Genomic DNA, 14,988 nt, shown 5'->3' with positions numbered 1-14,988 from the left:
AGAGGCTCACAAAGAAGCACAGAATGAGCCCAGGCAGAGGAGGAAGAGGGAAAGGACCTGTGCATCCTCCCCTTTGCAGCTCTAGCTGGCTTAAAATAATGATCCATTACCATTTGCAACACTTAGAACTGTTTTCTTATTTGTCTCTGGTTTCTGCTTCCTCCCTTCTGCTTTGGCTTTTGCCATATTCTGTTGAATCATATTATTTTAATCTATAAGGCATTTCTGTGGGAGGCCATTTAGGAGTCAGAATGGACTCATTTTTGCCTTCAAGTTTAGTAGCCTGTCAGGCTCGAGGATTTGGTGAGGCTTGGCCTGGAATAACCAGTGGTTAGAATGTAACTATGAAGTACGTTTCTGAAAGCATGCGAGTGCCTTGTCATAAAGAGTAAAAGGGAGAGGGTGTGCACCCACTCACCTTCTGGAATAGCTAAAGCTCCAGGACTTCACTAAAGTAGAACTTCTAAACTCACCTGAGGCCTCTCGACAGGATTTCCTAGTTCTGCAAAAGTCCTCGAGGTCCACTGGAAGACAGCAGGCAACGGTGGTCAGAGCATATTGTGTGTTCTGTTTATTCTCTTCTTGCAAAATCAGCAATTCACTTAGTTTGTCATTTTCATTATTCTGAGCCCTTAGGGGATGGTTGAGAGCAAGAGGCTTTGGAGCCTCTGCTGCTGGGGCTTGATTCCTGGCTCAGCCCTTCCTAGCCTTATGACCTTGGGTGAGTACTGCACCTCTCTGTGCCCAACTTTCTTCTGGAAAATTCAGATGATAGTAATTGTGCTTCCCTCTGGGGCACTCTGAAGAGCAAATGAGTTAATAGATGTAAAGTATACCAAACAGTGCCTGGCACACACTTAGCTCTTAATAAATGTTGGCCATAGTTATTATAGGAGCCCATATAAGAACCTTTCTCTGAGATGCTAACTCATTTTCTAAGTTCTGTCCCTCAAAGAAGTGATCACAGGATTCAGGATTTGTTTTTATATAGACTTTATTTTTAAAAATAGTTTTAGATTCACAGCAAAATTGGGTGGAAAGTACAGAAAGTTCCTGTTTACCCCCCAACACATGCAGAATTTTTTTTACTAGCAGTATCTACCAGCTAGTGAGAGAAACTTTTCCTTTGGAATATCCTTACCAAAAGAGGATTCAGAGGACTGAGTTACGGTTTTTGAGACTGGCCCTCATCAACCTAATCACTGTGAGGACAATGGGCATGGATGTGGCTGAGAGAACAGTAGTAGAAGTTGCAGCCTGGATGTTCATGAAATTCCCCTGAAGGCCCAAGATGGCACAGGCTCTGAGAAATCCAAAATGGTCACTTTATTGTCACACCCAGTGCTGCCTGTGTATAAAGTCTAGGCAGAGTTCAGGATGCCCGTGGGCAGGCCTCCAGGCTAGCTTCTTATTTACAATGGAGAAGAAGTTTGTTTAGAAGTTCTAAGTCCCAGCATGCAATAATTCCATGAGGAGAAACAATGATGAAATGCAAGAATTTGGCTCTTCTGTTTTTGGAAAAACTTTCCTGCTGGCTATTCAAAACAGTGATGAATAATAACCTTGTCTATGATTCGGGCTGCTTCCTTAAACCTACATGTGAGTTGTCTATAATAAAATCATAGGGTGGTTTTATGCCCAGGACAGTCTTGGTTTATGCCTGTTGTCCTGGCAAATTTTTAATAGTGCCCCCCTTTTACTCTCAAATGGTCTCAGTGTGGTTGATAAATTATATGGTGATACTTATACTTACATACATAGGACCCAGCAATGAAAATGCTCATGAAACACACACACACAGGCAAAAAGCTGTTCCAGTCTTAAAATCAGATACAGAGTGTCAGGTGGTTGGCTTAGTCACCATGCATTCCCCTTCTTGACATCATCCTTAATTACAGTAATAAAAATTGAGTTCTTCATGCTATTAACTCAAAAGGAGTCAGTAAAACTTGTGCATTAAAAAAGTGCATCTCACACTCTTTCCTGCGTAATTTCATGTTATTGAGCAGTTTTAAAGCTGTTTACATCCTACCAGAGATCCCTATATTGTTTTACCATATATTTGAATTATTTAACAAGAGAGTAAATATTTTTACCGAACAAGATGTATAGTACCAGAGGGATAGAGAGAACCATAAAGCAATGTCCTGTCCCTATATAGGGCACAGGGAAATACAAGAAAAGATTACTAAAAGGACTGAGCAGTAAGCAATAGAGTGTAATCAGTGTCATGAACAATTATTCAGAGGAGGGAACAACTTCTTCTGATTTAGATTCTTGGAAATTTGAACTGGTCTTTGAAGGTCCGTGGGGCTGAAGTTGAGGTGGAGGTGACGTGGCCTTCCAGGCAGGCGAGGACAACAGAAATAGAGGCCTCTAAGTGAAAGAATGCAAGTTGTTTTGTCTAGAGCAGAGTCCAAGTGGAGAGTCAGTAGGAGAGAAGATGAAAGGGTAGATAAGACCAGTGAAAGAAGCCAGTTAATGTTTTCATCTAAGTTAATGGCTTCCTCTTAGCTGTCTGAGTATCTGGATGTCCTAGCACAGTGTACAGCATGCTCCAGGCATCCGAAACTCCAGGCATCAGCATATCACCTTCATAATTTTGGCCTTATCTCTTTACTACCTGCTTATTATTTACTTAATGGTTTCACTAAATTTACTCACTTTTAAAATTAAATACCTTCTTCAGCCTCATCCTAAATCAGTGGTTCTCAATGGGGGGCAAATTTGTCTCTCACGGGACATTTGGCAATGTTTGGAGATGTTTTTTGGTTGTCACAACTGAAGAGAGTGCTACTAGCATATAGTGGGTAGAGGCCAGGGATGCTGTTGAACAGAACGGCCCCCACAACAAAGAGTTATTTGGCCCAAAATGTCAGTAGGGCTGAGGTTGAGAAACCCTGTGGACCTAAACAATAATATCTATGATATTGCAGGCTTGATGTACTGGTTATATTTTTTCTACTCTACGTTAAAATAATTTCATAACTATTAAATTTTTAAATGTTCTTTCACATGCCACTTGATTCAAACAGATATTTGTACATCCATGTTCCTAGCAGCATTATTCACAACAGCCAAAAGGTGGAAACAACCCAAATGTCCATCCATGAATGAATGGATGAACAAAATGTGGTATATTCATACTATGGAATATTTTCAACCTTAAAAAAAGAAGGAAATTCTGACACATGATACAACATAGATGAACCTTGAAGACATTATGCTAAGTGAAATAAGCCAGACACAAAAGGACAAATACTATACGATTCCACTTATATGAGGAACCTAGAGTGGTCAAAACCATAGAGACAGAAAGTAGCATGGGGGTTGCCAGGGGCTGGGGAGGAGGGAATGGGGAGTTATAGATAATGGGTACAGAGTTCCTGTCTTTCATGATAAAAAAATTCTGGAGTTGGATGGAGGTGATGGTTGTACAACAATGTGAATGTGCTTAATACCACTGAATTGTTCAGTTAAAAATGGTGGAGAGAGTAAACTTTATGTTATGTATATTTTACCACAATAAAAAAAAGGTAAGTTTTTTCTCAAGATCACCTGTGGTACATCTCAATTCACTTTGGAAAACATGAGGCCTAGCTCATAGTAGATGGTCAATAATGTTTGTCGAATAAAATTAAAAGGAATTAGATTTATCTTCTTCTAAGCCATAAGAAGCAATTGAAGAGCATATGCTTTAGAAACAGAAAGATCTGAATTCAAATCTAGGCTGTGGCATTTATTAGTTGTGTTTTCTTGGGCAAGTGAACTAAGACTTTAAGAGTCTCGGTTTATTCATCTGTAATATAGAGAAAATAATACCCATGTAATAATGTTGAAAAATGAGATAATGTGCATGAAATACTTAATACAGTTCCCAGTATATAGTAAGTGCTCTATAAGTGATAGCTACTGTTGTTATATTATATATATATTATGTAATATATATATATAATATCATGATTTTATCTAAGATCATATTGATCATAAGATCATAAGATGATATTGTCATGATTTTTTAACAGCTTTATTGAGATATAATTCACACACCATACAATTCACCCACTTAAAGTGTAAAATTCAATGGTTTTTGATGTATTCACAGATATATGCAACTATCACCACAATCAATTTTACAACATTTTTATCACTCCAAAACAGAACTCCTTACCCACTAGAAGTTACTCCCTGTTTCCCCCAAACATTCTCCTCACCAGCTCTAGGCAACCACTAATCTACTTTCTGTCTCTATAGATTTGCCTGTTCTGAACATGTCATATAAATGGAATCACACAATATGTGGTCTTTTGTAATTGCCTTCTTTCACTTAAAATAATGTTTTCAATGTTCATCTACATTGTAGCATGTATAATACTTCATTCCTTTTTATTATTGAGTTGTAAGAGTTCTTTGTATATTCTAGATACAAGTCCCTTATCAGATATATGATCAGAGAAATATTTTCTCTCATTTTGTGAGTCGTCTTTTCAAATTCTTGATGCCATTCTTTGAAGCACTGAAGTTTTTAATTTTGATAAAGTCCAATTTATCTATTTTTGCTTATGCTTTTGGTATCATATTTAATAAGGCTTTCCCTAACCCAAGATCTGTGAAGATTTGCTCCTAAGAGTTTTATAGTTTTAGCTCTTGCATTTAGGTCCATGATCTATTTTGAGTTAATTTTTGTGTATGATGTGAGGAAGATGCCCAACTTCATTCTTTTGCATGTGAATATCCAGTTGTCTCAGCACCATTTTTTGAAAAAACTATTATTTTTCCGTTGAATGTCACCCTTGTTAAATATCAATTGACCAGAGATGTATGGGTTTCTTTCTGGACTCTCAGTTCTATACCATTGATCTATGCATCTATCCTCATGCGAGTATTACAGTGTCTTGATTACCATAGTTTTGTAGTAAGTTTTGAAATTGGTAATTGTGCGTCCTTCAACTTTGTTCTCCTTTTTCAAGGTTGTTTTGACTATTCTGGGTCCTGTAATGAATTCTTCATTTCAGTTATTGAACTTTTTGACTCCAGAATTTCCACTGGTTCTTTTTTATAATTTCTGTCTCTTTACTGAGATTCTCTATGTAATGAGACATCGCCATCAGACCATCTTCTACTTCTCTAAGCATGGTTTCCTTTAGTTCTTTGACCCTATTTATAACAATTGCTCTGAAGTCTTTGTCTGCTAAGTCTGACATCTGGGCCTTCTCGAAGACAGTTTCTGATGCCTGATTTTTTTCTTGTGTATAGGTCATACATTCCTGTTTCTTTACATGTATCAGAAATTTTTGTTGTTGAAAACTGGATATTTTAGGTAATATATTGTAGTAACTTTGGATATAGATTGCTCTCCCCTCTGGAGTTTGTTGTTATTGTTGTTTGCTTCTCTTTTGATTAGTGACTTGGCTGGACTATTCTAGTGAAGTCAATTCCCCGCACAGTGTGCAGGCTCTGATGTCACTCCTCAGAGGGTGCAGCCTTGGGTGTGTGCACAGTCACCTTGGGATAACAGTGGTGTTACCAGGGCTCTCTCTACCTGATTTCTCTGTTAAGCTGTCTGCCTCCTGTGGTATCCTAGCCTCCACAAACTGGCTGGTTGCTCCACTATTTGACAATGCTCTGGGGCTTAAATCCCTCCACAGGGTTATCCACTTAAATTTGAGCCCCTTTGCAGGGGCAGTCTTTGAGGCTTATTCTAACCAAGAGGGCTCTTCTTAGTTGTCTCCTTCCCTGGTTCTCTCTGGTACGCTTCTAGCTGGTCTACAGTTTAACTTACTGCTCTAATAAGCAGCTTTACACTTGAACTTCCCCACACTGCATTCCAAATAAAGTCAGTTCCCTTGGGGAAAGCTTTGGAGCTCTCTGTTCTCATGGCCTACTTCTTGTGCTTGATAAAACCTCTGTGCCACTGCTCTAGAACGAGGAGCATGAGCAGAGACAATGGCCTTCTTATCTTAGAGTGACAACAATGCTTTATGACCAGGGTGCTAGACAAGGGCAGTAGCCTCTAGTCTCCTTGCTTGCCTCTCCCAGCATAGAATCTTTGCCCTGTGAGCAAGCTGGGGCAAGGGTGATGGGACCCCAGTATTCTCAGCCTGCTATGCCTGAGGTAGAGCTTATGCCCTGTGAGTGGAGCTGGGTATAGGTAGTGAGCCCCAGACCTCGCAGCCAATCTTGCTCGGATTCTTTTGCCACATGAAGCTGGAGGGGATGAGAAATGCTGGAAATCTGCCCCTCTCAGGGAGATACCACTGAGAGCTGAGGGAAGAGAGAGCTCCATGTTCTTGGCTTCACCAGCCTGGAGGGGAGCTTCAGTTGTGCTGGGCTGGGACGGGGAGGGAAGGAGAGGTTCGAGGCTCAAATGTCACTGACTCTCACTGTTCTTACTGAGATTTAGAAGATTTTCTTGAATAAAAGTTTCTTAATTTGCTGTGTGCTCTTAAGACAATTTTCAGAGAATGTAAATTGTTGTGATTTGGGTTTTGATGTTTTTAATAATTTTCACCAGTTATGGTTGTTTCACTGGGAAGAGGGTTCGTGGAACTCCTTGTGCCACCATTCCAGAAGTCAGATGCTCCATTGTGAGGCCGTATTTTAGTTAAGTTAGTCTGGAGGCAGTGTTCAGGATAATTTAGAAGCAGGAGAGACGGGGGCCAGGTAGAAAAGATAGCAGGCTATTGCATTCGTTTAGGTGTAAAGTGATAAAGGTCTGAGCTTGAAGAGGGAGTAAAAAGGAAAAGAAAGGAAAGAGTGATGTGAATACAGAAAGACTCGCCGGGACTTCCCTGCAGGTTAAATCTGGGGTGCAAGGGAGAGGGAAGGGTCAGAGAGGATTCCAAGGCGATTCTATTCGGAAGAGGAAGGGCAAGTCTGATTTGGATCTGTAGAGACTGTGGTAAGAGCTATATTAAAGGAAAAGGGCAAATAGTACATTGCCACTGTAAAGACAGGATTGGGGAGGAGGAGGGAGGTCGAGTTTTCTAGGCAAGGCTTTTTGGAATCATACCTTTTATGTAACACTGTGCAAAGTTGCCCACATACAAGATAGTGGAAGTCATGGGAATAGATATGTTTCAGAGAGAGAGAAAAAACAGACCAGTTTACCTTGAACTTGGGAGAATGGAACTTTTAGGAGGCAGGAGGAAGAAAATAGTGAAAGAGATTAAGAAGTTACCACAAGATAGGTAAGAATAATGATAGCTAACAGTTATCAAACTCTTACTAACAGCCAAGCACTATTTTAAGAACTTTACATGCTTTCTTGTAGTTAATCCTCATGGTAACTCCACCGGGTGGGTATTATTATCCCCATTTTACAGATCAAGAAACCGAGGCCAGAGAGGTGAAATAATATCAAGGTCACACAAGTGGTATGCAGTAGAGCCAAAATGAAAACCTAGGCAGTCATGAGCAGGCATAGCATTCATTCCCAAGTGTGTACTCAAAGAAACACACATACTACAACATTTGTGGTAGCACTATTTGTAATAGCCTGAGACATAAACAGCCCAAATGCCCATCAACACTAGAATGGATAAACAAATTGTAGTATATTCATATTCAGTGGAGTATTATACAGCATTGAGAATGAACAAAACATTGCCATAAGCAACAACATGGACATAATATTGTCTTTTGTTCAATATGTCTTTTGTTCAATATTGTCATAATATGGTCTTTTGTTCAAGACCACCAGTCACAAAAGAGAATGTTGTATGATTCTATTTACATAAGTTCAAAAAGAGGCAAAAGGAATCTATGGTATGAATAAGTCAGGTCATCTCTGTGGGGTAGTAGAGACTGGCAGAGGGCGTGAGGAGGGGCCCAATAATGTTCTGTTCCTGATCTGGGTGGTGGTTACACAGGTGTGTTCATTTATGAAAAGTTATCAAGCTGCACACTTATGATTCATGTACTTTTCTGTGTATAGGTAATATTTCAATAGAAAGTCTACTAAAAGAAAAGAAAGCAAAATAGACTAAGCCATATGACTTGAGGACACATCCTTTTCACCGCTGAGCTGTGAAGATAGTAAATGTCCTCTCTCCCCTTCAACAAATAAAATGCAAAGAAAAATGTGGAGAGGATCCTGTAAAATTATAAATTTAAAATAAAATTAAGAGATAGACTAAATGCAATTAATGGGTCTTCTCAGCATCCTTATTAAAACAAACAGAGTGTAAAAAAATAAAAATAATGAAAGAATCGGGGACTTTGAACACATTGCATTTTGGATGATATTAAAGAATTCTTGGGGCCGGCCCCGTGGCTTAGTGGTTAAGTGCACCAGCTCTGCTGCTGGCGGCCCAGGTTCAGATCCCGGGCGTGCACCGACGCACCACTTCTCCGGCCATGCTGAGGCCACATCCCACATGCAGCAACTAGAAGGATGTGCAGCTATGACATACAACTATCTACTCGGGCTTTGGGGGAAAAATCAATCAATAAATAAAAATTATAAAAAAAAAAAAAGAATTCTTGGTTTTTATGTGGATTAACTGCACTGTGATTATTTTTAAAGGTCTTTATATTTCAGAGATACATACTGACATGTTTATGGATGAAATGATGTTATGTTTGGGATTTGCTTCAAAATAATACAGGTATGAGTGCAGAGATGAAACAAGATTGGCCATGAGTTGATCATTGTTGAAGGTGGAAGGGCTACCTGGATTTCATGGTACTATTCTCTCTCCTTGAATATATATTGGAACATTTTTTTAAATAAGACGTTTTTTAAAAAGAAGAAGAAAACTAAGCCAGCCCTGATGGCCTAGTGGTTAAAGTTGGGTGCTCTCGCTGCTTCAGCTGCCCGGGTTCTTTTCCCGGTCAAGGAACCACACCACCCGCCTGTCAGTTGCCATGCTGTGGCGGTGGCTCACATACAACTAGGATATACAACCATACATTGGGACTTTGGGGAGGGGAAAAAAAAAAAAGAGGAAGATTGGCAACAGTTGTTAGCTCAGGGTGAATCTTTAAAAAAAAAAAAGAAGAAGAAGGAGAAAACTAACATTCAGTGTGCTGGGAAAGGAATTGATTCCCATGGCTTCATATTTTTAAGATTGCACTTCCTTTGAGAGAGACAGAGGAGAGAGCAAACACATGGTCACGGACATCAAGGGAGGAGGGAATGGTCTTGTGGTGCCCATTCTGTAGTTCTCTTTCTGCCCCCACTGCCCACTGGAATGGTTCTGGCAAAGGTCACCAAGACCCTTGCTCACTGCCCCATCTAGCAGTTGGCTTTCAGTCCCCCTTACTTGACTTCCTGGTAGCCTGAGATTCTGCTCATTAGGCACCTGCTTTTCCCTGCCCACCTCCCCGCCTTAGTCTGTGCTGTGTACTCTTCTTGCTGTGTCTCGCTCATCAGCCGTGGGTTCTGTCCTTAGCTCTCTGCTCTTCTCTGCATACACTCTTCCCAGGTGGCTTTCCTAGTGGCTTACATTGCTGCCAGGCTGTCTTTCTAAAATGCAATTTTGATTGGCTGATTCCCTTGTTAAAACCCAGGAATGGCTTCCCATTACCCAAGTGATAACGTTCAAACTCTTATTGGAGGCACGGGAGGTCCTTCAACATCTTTCTGCATCTCCACTTCCTTTCCACCTTCCCTGTCCAGCCTTCCCTCCTCGCATTCCCCTTTACACCTTCCATGTCAGCCAGTTACATCATCAGCATTTCTGGAATGTGCCATGCTGTTTCTTGCTCCCATACCTTTGACTCCATCTGGAATACCTACCTATACACTTCCCCACCTGGAAAACCCTATTCATCCTTCAGGACCCTGCTGCATAGTCACTTCATCTGTAAAGCCTTCCCTCATCTTCCTTTGGAATTCATTTATCCATTCAATCATTCATTAATTCATTCAAAAAATATTTATTCTTAAGGCCCTGTGCTAAGGCTGGGTATTGAGGTCAAAACCCCACATAGTTCACACTTTACATCATAGCTCTTATCTCAACAGTATTGACTTATTTACATAATAGCTGCTCCCACGCCCCACCCCTTGAGGCCAAAGATGGTGGCTTATTCATCTTTGTACCCGAGTGATAGTAGGCACTAAAATATGTTTGTTCAATTGAATCGAAGGAGAATAATTACGGAGAAAAAGCCTTTAGATTTGACGATTCAACCACTTGATAATTTTGGGGTGTCTATGTGCTTTAGGGTCAGGGATGGAGAGAACAAGCCCTATTCCTTTAGGACTTGGCCCAATTGTGGTCCACTTGCTTGAGAAATGTATCCACGTGAAGAGGCAGGAAACAGGTTGGCAGCAAGATTGAGTGTTGGGGGTGTTCAGAGTATTTTAAAAGACATAGAGAGGAGCCAGTAGGAAAGAGACTTAAGATACTGGTGAGAGGAGGCAAGATCCAGAAGCAAAATGACAAAAGTGACTAGGGTTTTTTTGGGGGGGGATAGGGGACCAGATGGGCTTTGGACCAGCCTGGAGACAGCTTTTTCTCTAAGGTAGAAGGGAAGGAAGAAAGCAGTGATGGAAAGTGAGTGGTAATAGCAGCTACGTGGAGTGCCTGCCTCCTGTCAGATCCTTTACATCTTTAATTTACTTAATCCTCGCATAATCTTCATTTTCAGATGAAGAGATGGGCTCAAAGCCTTTCAGTGACTTTTTACCTGGGCTATACATTAGAATCACTTGAGGAACTTTTGAAAAACATGGTTCTAGGACTCCCAGCTTTTCTAATTTAATTTGATCTGGGATAGGACGCTGGCATAGGAATTTTTAAAGTTCTTTGGGTGACTCTAATGTACAGTCAGAGTGGAGTACCAACCTAAGGAGTTTGTCGGAGGTGGCCCACTTGCTGGGATGGAATTTACCTCTGTCAGCCTGATTCCAAAGCTCACACACTTCCCCTAGAGCAGTGGTTCTCAGTGTGTGGTCCCTGGAACTTTTCTAGCAAGTGGAGGCCCCACTTACTTGTTAACCTACTCAATCAGAAACTCTAGGGTGGGACCCAGCAATCTGGTTTAACAAGCCCTCCAGTAGCTCTGACGCACACTCAGGTTTGAGAACCACTGCCCTGAAGCCTGGCTACTCAAAGTGTGATCCACAAACATGGAATGTGTTAGAAATGCAGGACCTCAGGCCTCACCCCAGGCCTCCCAAATCAGAATCTGTGTTAGGCAAGACCCCCAGGTGCCTCATACATGCATTCAAGTTCGAGAAGCACTGCCTTAGACTGGTAGTGCCCAAACCTGGCTGACAATCAGAATTAATTGTTTTTTTTTTTTTAAATATAAATTACCTAAGTATCCCACCCAAGTTTTAATTCATTAGGTCTGAGGTCACACCTAGGTCCCTTTTTTAAAGCTCCCCATAAATATGATAATCAGTTAAATTTAGGGACTACTCCACTCCACAATAGTACCTCTCTGTAGAAGAGGGAATTTTCTGAGTATACTCCTTGTCCCAGGCAGCTCAGAAGGTGTTTTCCTCACAAATAGAGTGGCAACAGATTTAGCCAAAGAAAATACAGAATGCCCAGTTCAATCTGAATTTAGATAAATAGAAAATAAATTTTTAGGATAAGTATGTCCCAAATATTGCATTAAAATTATTAAATAGTAGAAATTTTTAATTTAATGAATTTACTAGTAAAAAATTTAAATTTAGTAAAAATTGCTAAAAAATTATACATGGTTTATCTGAAATTCAAATTGAACTGGGAATTCTGTATTTTATCTGGCAAACCTACTCACAACAGCTCTGAGTTTCAAGAATAAATTTGGCATAATCTTAGGGAGGGGAAGAAGAGGCAGAGCTTGCCAGGATATCAACAAGAAATGGACGAATGAATGGCTGACTGTCAAAAGTGCCATTTTTAGGCTAAGTTATGCCTAAGGCTGCAGTAAGAAGCAACTCTCACATCTCAGTGGCTCACCAGCACAAAGGTTTACTTCTTATTTGCATTATACATCCACAGAGGTCTGCTGCGCCTCCTCTTCACTCTATAACCAAGGCTCTTGGGGGGCTTCTAACTAGGACATTCCTGCTTTCATGGAAAAGGAAAAAAAGAAAGTGGTTGACTGTGTAGTGATTCTTAAAGCTAGGGTGACAAAATGTTCCATTTTGTCCAGGACGGGGGGTTTCCTGAGACATAAGGCTTTAGTGCTAAAACTGGTATAGTCCTGGACAAAACAAGATAGTTACTCACCCTAATAAAGCTTCTACTTGGGAGTGGTACATGTCACTTGTGCTCACATTCCATTGGCCAAAAAAAGTCACATGACCAAGACTGTCATCAATGGGGTGAGCACTTATAAGTCTCCAGTATTGAGGGACCCATAGAGAGGGGCAATGAATATTCTGAATATTAATACAATCTACCACAGAAAGCAAATGGAAAAACCTCACAGCCCCCAGGAGAGCTTTTGCCTTCTCTAGGAAGAAAACAGAACAGGAAGGACCTCCAAGATGTCAGAACCAAGAACTGTGAAGGACAAGGCCTGAGGAATCCCCTCTCCTCCGGGAGCAGGACTAAGATCCTAATCGAGAAACATTCCCCACACCCAGGGTCGGTGTCAGCCCAGTGGAATTTCAAGATTTCCATAGACCAGTGACTACCATGCCTCCCATTCTTTCCTTTCTAAATGGAACGTTTATTGGGATTGTCCCATCCCTGTTCTTCATTCGGACATTGGGTGTGTAGAGGGCTGATAACTTGTCTTCAGATGTCTACATCTCCAGATCAAGAGGAATCACACCCAGACCTGATATAGGAACTATCATAAAATCCTGGACTTAAAGTCTGGTGCCATGGTTAGATGGGAATTGAGGTTGTCTCCTGTGAGAGGGCTGAGTTTATTTTGCAGAAAAGAGGGAATTTTTTTATAACCAAGGGGAAATATTGAGGTTGACTGTGTTATTATCCAAAATATTTGTTGCTCCTCTACGGCTACTCCCTTTGGGGTCCCTATCTACATGAGGATTATATTTGCAACCCCATGGACCCTAGGCTTAACGATGTGACTTGCTTTGGTCAATAGAATGTGAGTAGAACTGATACATGTCACTTCTGAGCAAGAGTTTGAAGAGCCAGCACACGGCCCATCATCATCTCTTTTCCTTCTGCCACGAGGCTAGCAATGTTCCAGATAGAGGCTACTGCTTCAGCTAGATCCCAGAGCAGAGCTGCAGCCAATCTGCAGCATATATATAGTATGAGTGAGAAATAAATGCTTGTACTTATATGCCACTGAGATCTTGGTGATGTTTTTTACCGCAGCATAACCAAGCCAAGATACAAGAGTAAACGAATAAGATCACATAAGAATACCTCTGTATAATTCTATTTTTATAAAGTTTGCAAATAGGCAAAGCAAATAATATATTATTTAGGAATAAATCTGGAGTGGCAAAATTATAAAGAAAACAAGAACATGATTGACACAAAATTCAGGAAAGTGGTTACCTTTGATTGAGGGTAAGGGAGACAGATATGATTGGAAAGTTCTAAACTCTTCATATGTTATATTTACTCTTTTGTGTGTGGACTACACAATTTAAATAAAAAGCATGACAGATTGTGTTTTTCCGAAGGTGGACATAACAACTCCTGTCTACAGGCTCTTCTAGAAACTTGCCACTCCCCCACGCCTTGAACCTGGGCAGCTGTGTGACTGCCTCCATCAATATAGTATGGTAGATGTGATGCTATGTGATTGCTGAGGCTGGATTACAAAAATGCCATGCACTTGTGCTTTGCTTTCTTGGACAGTTTCTCTTGGATCTCAGCTACTGGCTAGTTTGAGGAAGCCCAAACTAGCCCATGTGGAGAGACCACAGGGAGAAAACATGTGTAGGTGTTCAGGCTGACAGCCAGCTGAGGTTCCAGCCAGCAGCCAGCATCACATGGCCAGACATATGAGTGAAGACACCTCCAGATGACTCCAGCCCCCAGCCACTGAGACACCCTTGGCCTTTGAGTCTTCCCAGCTGAGACCCAAGACATCAAGGAGCAGAGACAAGCCACCCCTGCTAGGCCCTGTCTCAATTCCACAAAGTCTGTAAATGTAATATAATGGTTGTTTTATGCCACTAAATTTTGGGGCCGTTTGTTATGTAGCAGTAGATAACTGAAACAGCTCAAAAAAACATACACATTTTTAAAACTATTTCAGTTATCTCCTGTATAAAAATCTCTCCCCTGGGTCCTTTCAAAGTGAGTTTGTGTATGTTAGATGATAGGCTGCCCACAGAATGCGCTGCAGGGGAAGAAAACAGAAAAAGATCATGAAGTCTAGGGCCAGGGTCTTTGAGAAAGAAATTCTCCCTTATTCCATGGTAAAGGAAGGGGGAGGGTATTCAGTATTTGCGTCCAGAGAGTTTCACTGGTTAATGATTCTTTCACTCACTCACTCATTCATTTACAAATTAATCCATTCATCAAACAATTGCTGATCACCTACTGAGCTCTAGGCTGTGAGTGTAGAGCCCAATAAATCACGGTCCCTACCTTCGTGGTTTGGACCCTCAGAGCCCAGCGAGGGAAGATGGACAAGTAGAGAGTTGGGAGTGAATGAGGTACAGGGAAACCCAGCCAGGTGTCTAGGAAAGCATCTGAGGCCCCTCAGTCAGTTCAAGCCTTGTTTCTTGACCCTACAGAAACTGGAATGGAAAGAGTCGTGAATCTCAAGACCTTTTGCCTCTGTGTTTACTCAGAGTGCCAACTCCCTAAGCCAGGTGGCCTCACAAGAATCCAGCCACATTTTCCAAAGGGCACGGCATCGGGAGGAGGGATGACTAATGCAGCTGGGCGGTGTCACTGTGCGCTCAGGAGCTCAGCTGTGGGTGCCACGAGGAAATGCTTCACCATAGGTCTGCTCAGCTTCTGCTGGCCTGCCGGCTCTCTTGGCCTGCAACCAAGGGGTCCTGGTCACTGAAAAGGTGTCTTGCATAGCACATGTTTGTATCCAGCTCTCCTGCTGTGGATTTGGCTCAGGAGAGGCCTCCAGCACCTCATA

This window comes from Ceratotherium simum, chromosome 3 (genome assembly GCF_057802395.1).
Source record: "Ceratotherium simum simum isolate JZ-2026a chromosome 3, ASM5780239v1, whole genome shotgun sequence".
NCBI lineage: Eukaryota > Metazoa > Chordata > Mammalia > Perissodactyla > Rhinocerotidae > Ceratotherium > Ceratotherium simum.
Note: the sequence above shows the minus strand (reverse complement) of the source record.